General features: G+C 38.3%; 1 protein-coding gene across 3 annotated transcripts in view; it reads left to right on the top strand.

Moving 5' to 3' along the window:
* The first annotated feature begins 1,882 nt into the window (after window positions 1-1,882).
* Btk (tyrosine-protein kinase Btk29A) overlaps window positions 1,883-6,000 on the top strand; it is a 60,640-nt gene continuing 56,522 nt past the window's right edge. Inside the window, exons 1-3 of one of the 3 annotated variants that reach the window (XM_086974087.1) lie at window positions 1,883-2,300; window positions 2,468-2,584; window positions 4,752-4,901. The gene's annotated coding sequence lies outside the window, so the exon portion shown is untranslated. Of the gene's footprint in view, window positions 2,585-4,751; window positions 4,902-6,000 lie in introns of all 3 variants that reach the window. The other 2 variants (XM_086974086.1, XM_086974090.1) reach the window with 2 other exon arrangements.

Here is a 6,000-nt window from a genome sequence, read left to right on the forward strand (position 1 = left end):
CGGTCTAAACGAAGACTTATCTAAATTTTTTTCGTCGTGTTTTCTTTAGAACCCTGTATCATTTATTGACGGATTGCCCTGCTTGTTTTTCATTTTCACCGCGGAACAGGTTGGCAATTCCGTACAGCAGCTGTTGCGTTACCAACGAACGCTGCGAATCTTCCAGTCAAAACCGCTACCGGCCAACAGAAATGAGGTTTTTAGGACAACCTGCTGTGAGTAGACATCCACGAACAGTTCTTGTGGGCTGGCCCCACCGATTTTCACTGTACTACTTGGACTCTAGAGACTATTTATGCAGACATGGCTGGCAAGAAAACGGTCTTCATCGCCTTCTCTAGAATGAACGCTGGCTATAGCCAGAGACGTTGCCAAAAAATGTAAAAACTTGAATAAAGGTCACTGGAATCGATTTTTTTTAAATATCTGTTGTATATATCTTTAGGCCTCATGTCATAAATATCTGATTTTTAAAGATTTATATCAAAAATTATATGAAGCGCGTTTCTGTAGGACATGCGATGCACATCAGATGGGCTAAGTAAAAACTCGATTAGTTACAGCTGACTTTTTGAATTTTTTTTTTGAATTTTTGGAACAATCCTATACTTATACGAAATCTAATACACGGTAAGTCGGGCTGAATGAAGGCACCTTTTATTTGTTCATCTCTATCTATATAGCAGGCTTTCGATGCATTGTATTTATGAAGCACAGAAAAATTCCTAATATGTTTATTAAACATCAAAACGTATTTGTTAAAAACACTTTATACTATTTATTATTTCACACGTAAGATATCTAAGGCTGCGTGTTGTCAATGTTGATCTTTGACATATCACAGGCTATTTGTCTATATTGGCTATTTTATCAGAGAGTAGAAAGTGTATGAAGAAACTATCAAAACTTATATGTCGATGATGTCGACATTATCGACATATATTTTTTCATATATAGGCTTTGTTTAGCATAGAACTCTATTCTATACTCGATATGTTCAAAAAAGTCAGGTTTATGATCGAGCATGTGCAAACCCGCGCCTATAGTGTGACGACAGGCATTCGGCCCCGTCGACACTTTCCACTTAGTCATTTAAAAGGGGATGAGGCGGAACTTACGAATTGATTTTGTTATTATTGTTGGATTAAAGTGATACCTTTTTTTTGTCAAAACTGTACCCGTACACTGGAGGCTGTGCGACAGTACAAACCGTACCATATCAGGAAACCCCTGACGTATGGAGTGTATTTGTTTGTTCTTGATGTACCTAACGCGGCCACCTGTAAAATTAATTTTATTTTTAATTTCTATTTAATTTCTGCATCGTAGTATATTCGTTAATATTACGATTCTCTCACGAAAACAAAAACAATTCCCTCACGAAATTCAAACTGAAACAAGTACGATTATTTGTAGTTGTAAAAAAGTTCACACTTTCTTACTCTGTAGTAGCGATTTATCTGTTAATCAATCAAACAGGGCAAGGTGAAGTACTGTATGTACTGTTAAGCATACGTGCCACTTGCTCAATGGTGTCTCTTTGAAGCCGGTTCAATAGGCTATTCAGCCAACTCACATTCTTGAACAATTCTTTTTTACCGAAACAACGTATCTCTAGTTATGAGATCTGCAAGTTGAACCTAATCACATATATTATTCTTGAAAATTCCAGTTGACTTCAGAAGAATGTCCTTCTCATTCTCTACGCGCGGGCTTTCTCCGATCAGCACCAGTCAGCGCCATCGGTTTTGATCTTCTCCCACCAATGGCGCGGACGCCCTCTGGTGGCATCCGGTCGAAGTTGGCCGGCTACAGGACGGATCTGCTGTTGCTGCCGCTGCCGCCTCCTATGTGTTGTGGTCGGTGAATGATGGTCGGCTGCCTGGTTGCTTGATAGCAGCGGTCGACGAAGCGGACGAGACGCGAAGCGAAGATCGGGGGCTTCGTCGGATAGTTGGCTGAATCCGATTCGCGTCGCTCTATCTCAGCTACTACTACTGCTGCTGCTGCTGCTCAAGCTGTTTGAGAGTAAGCGAACTGATAGTTGTCTGATCGGGCGTCCCCCTAGGAGACAACACCACGACGCCTCGTGATTCGTTAGAAAGGCTCCTCTTAATCATTTACTTTACCGTTACAATAATGTTCAATATAGTTTCGTCCATTACGCTGGCTGTGTTAAATTCGTACTAGCGGGTCTATGAGAATTAACTTTGGACATTCGTATAGTTCAAATGCTTCAAGTTTACAATCAGCCCGTGTCATGTAACTGTTGCCGTGTGGAAAGCCGTGGACCTGTCTCAGTGAGTGTGATCTTCAGAGAGTAAAACTTTTCTTGAAGAAATTACAATAATTGGTCGGAGTTCAGGGACGTAATTTTCTACCTGGTACACATATAGGTGGAATGTTGCTATCGGTTATATCATTACCATCGTCATCATCGCCGTCGTTGCTCTCGCTGTTGTTGTAGGGAAAGGACGCAGTGATGTACGTGCAGCAACGGTGGACTAAGTCATTTCGATTTTATAAGATTGGGATAACGATGCTGTAGCGAACCAGATTAAAGGATAGTCAAGCTTAAGGACAGGTTAGTGTGTAAACGGAAGATAGTTGGTTTTTAAAGTTCATACGAATTAAAAAAGACAAAACTTATGACTAATTGATTGCTTATATCTCAAAAAGGTATGCCCGTTTCCGCATGCCTATGTGTGGCTGCTATGTATTATGATTATTATGTCCGTCTTGCGTGAGTTGTATATAATTTGGTGTGACGGCGATAATAATAACAAGCAGTTCAGTAAGATTCTTCGACAACTCTATGTATGCATCGAAATGTCAGAGACAATGGCAACTACTTCCTGTGCTACAGCTCTGGATAGAACGAGCCATGATGCATGCTTGAATGAATGAAAATAAGGTGACGATGATGGTGATAATTAAGAAGCTCGCTAGCTAATCACTTTCACTTTCGCTCTTTAGCAACATGGTGCGTCCCTATATGCATACGACTAATTTTACACATGAATGTTTATTTGTAATCCTGTACGAAAATAACGGGGTAAACTTATTTATGTTAGTAGTCTTTCATAGACAAGTTATCCCTCCGAAAATAGGCACTTACTATAGCACACAGAAACGGCTAGACGTTGATTTTTTTTGCAAATAATAACCGTCGATTACATGTTATATATGCGTTTAAGTTCAATAGTGATAGGCCATTGCGGCTATGGCGCTATTCTTTTACGCATGGACCCTTTTAGCAAAGTCGTATTTCATCTAAGGCTAACCTTGAGCCTATACGTCATCGACCCTCGTCGACGCGAACGGGCGTCATTGATTCGTTCTTGTTTCGTCACAGAGTGATCGCAATATTAGTGTATACATTGCAATACAAAATATTAGCAGCTATGACCTTCCTCTAATGTGACACTGCTTAGAGAATTTTGTTTCTAAAAACGCTTCCTATGCAAGGTGCATTCGGGCTCGCCAGATTTTCTTCATTTAAGACGATACACCATGAAATTAACTCTATATCATTGAAAAAGTTCACGTCGTTATGAGCATTGGGTTCACTGTAATTGGTTACCCGGTTTATGAATATGCGCTCTTTCAGACTATATTCATCAGATTGTTTGAAACATGGAATTTGGATAAGTAAAATGTAGTCGCTTACATTGGTAACTGATTTACTTTGAAAAAGTCTTATGGTTTGCGTTCTCTATATAACAACGTGCCAAGTTACACATAAATAGCAAAACCCTCTCAGGACCAAGGCCAACATAATGTATTAGATCTGTTGATAAAATATAGAATTTGATTTTTCGTTCGCTATTCCAAAATTGAATTTTGTTCACGTAAATGTCGAATATTCCATTTTTCCACAAGTTTCTTCTTTGCTTGTGTACTTATATGCTTTTGCTACATTTTCTAAAATTTTCCACCACAGGTGGATCGTTATTGGCTAGGGTCGCACTAAACTTCACACAACCGATTGCTTAAATATAACCCTTCAAACCAAATCGGATCCTCCGGAGAGAATTTTCTTCATGTAGGCTTAACTTAGTCGACAACATTCATTTACACACAACTTTAACCACAAACCTATACACGCCACTAGAAAACGACCGCTAGGGAACAACCACTCTCGAATTAGAACTACTTAATATTGTATGCTGCTTTTACAATATGAGCTACCGCAATGAAAATATGGCAGCATAGAAAGCATATGTTAAGTTTTTCACCAATAGCACAGACTAAGCATTGGGTATCGTAGCACGTTAAGCCATTATGACTTAACATTGACTTAGGGTTATAAGAGGTTCAATAAAACATTTTTCCAAAGTAGTAGTCGATAATTGCAGCAATCTATTCCACAAGAATATAAATGATTAGCTAAAAAATTGGTTTTCGAAGTATTGATATTTACTTAACAAAGGTGACAGACTTTATAAATTTAGAAAGCTTGATGCCGAAGCCTCAAAACAGTGCACCTATCGCATCTCTACTATTCGTTAACAGGGACCACGTTCTTAGCTCATGTGGCTTTCCATAAGATCTTATTAAATATTTGGAGCTTTGCGTCAAGCATTAAGCATTGCTTCAGAGTCTGTCGAAGCTTCATTTCGAACTAGACTGCCTCATCTACGTGTCTATATACACGTAGTAAGCAAATACGATATTATTACACCATTATCAACGATTAAAGTGGATGAGCCAAACGTTGTTTCTTTATATTTTTCTGCTGTATATGCAAGGCGAATTGGTGCTACAATACTCAAGCTTCATATTGACGGGGGACGCGAGAACGGCATTTCAAAGATGATGCCGCTATCGAGAAGCGCCAGGGTAAATATGTGTATGGCTATACACAGGGTTTGGACCACGACTGTACACTATGATACAAGGTTAGAACATAATCTTTAATTAAGTGGACCAAAACGATTAGTTTTTAGTTATGCAAACTTTTGGAAAGTTCTATTTCATATACTACGACAAAAGACCTTTAATGCCTACCTCGTAACTTTATTTTAGTAGTACATTTTAAAATTTAATAACGCCATGTATCTGTGCAATCTGCACAGGTTACCTGAAGTAATTTTCAATTTAATTAAGGCATAGGTGCCTTGAAATCTAAGATTTCGAAAAACCTGCATTCTAGTTTACAGGTAGTTCAGGCCTTCTTACATCATTTGCCCAGCTTGTATGTGTTGAAGTTGTATCCAGTATCCACACAATAGAAATAATAGTTCCGTCCTAATTTTTTAATTCAATTTCTTTAAAGAGATATGTATAACTATTCGGTTTAGGGCTTTGCTTTCAGTAAGGCGTGCAATTCCCTAGTACAAGACCTCCATTTGCATCTTATTTGCCCAGATAGTAGTGGAAACGCTTGAAACTGTAGTTAGAATATATGAGAAGCATAATTTCAGCTTTATATTTTAGGGATACATATGTTTTTGAAGTTAAAACTTTCTTTAATTTCAACTTTGGTTTCAGATGTTTGAAGTACTATGTGTATGGAGTTTTTGCGATCACCTTAATAATTTGATGACACAATGGTTTAGTTTTTTTGGATCTAGTTTTTGCCATAATTGAGGCTCCAGAATGTCAAATGAAAATTGGGTTATCAAATCAGAGCATATGGTTCTCGTGTTTAACGATATAACAACTCATTTGGAGGACTTGTGCCACATGTATGTGATACGACTATTTATAATATGCACCCACTATGACAGTTTTGAGTAGCCGCAGTCTGTTATGTTTCTGAAGTTAATCAAGCGGCGATAGCCACTTGGCCCCCGACATACTGACAATATAAAAAAAAATTTATGTTCGTTAGTGGCCAAGAGCTGCTTTGGTTACCAAGTCTTGTGTCCTATAACGATTTTGTAATACCGTTACATTTGAAATCATAGCTGTACGCGTATTGAGCCAAAAATGTCATGTTATGTTTAATCGTATCGAGACGTAATATATGACCGTTGCTAATGGAGCTTATATATA

Source organism: Varroa destructor, unplaced genomic scaffold (genome assembly GCF_002443255.2).
Source record: "Varroa destructor unplaced genomic scaffold, Vdes_3.0 BEIS01000007.1, whole genome shotgun sequence".
Lineage (NCBI taxonomy): Eukaryota > Metazoa > Arthropoda > Arachnida > Mesostigmata > Varroidae > Varroa > Varroa destructor.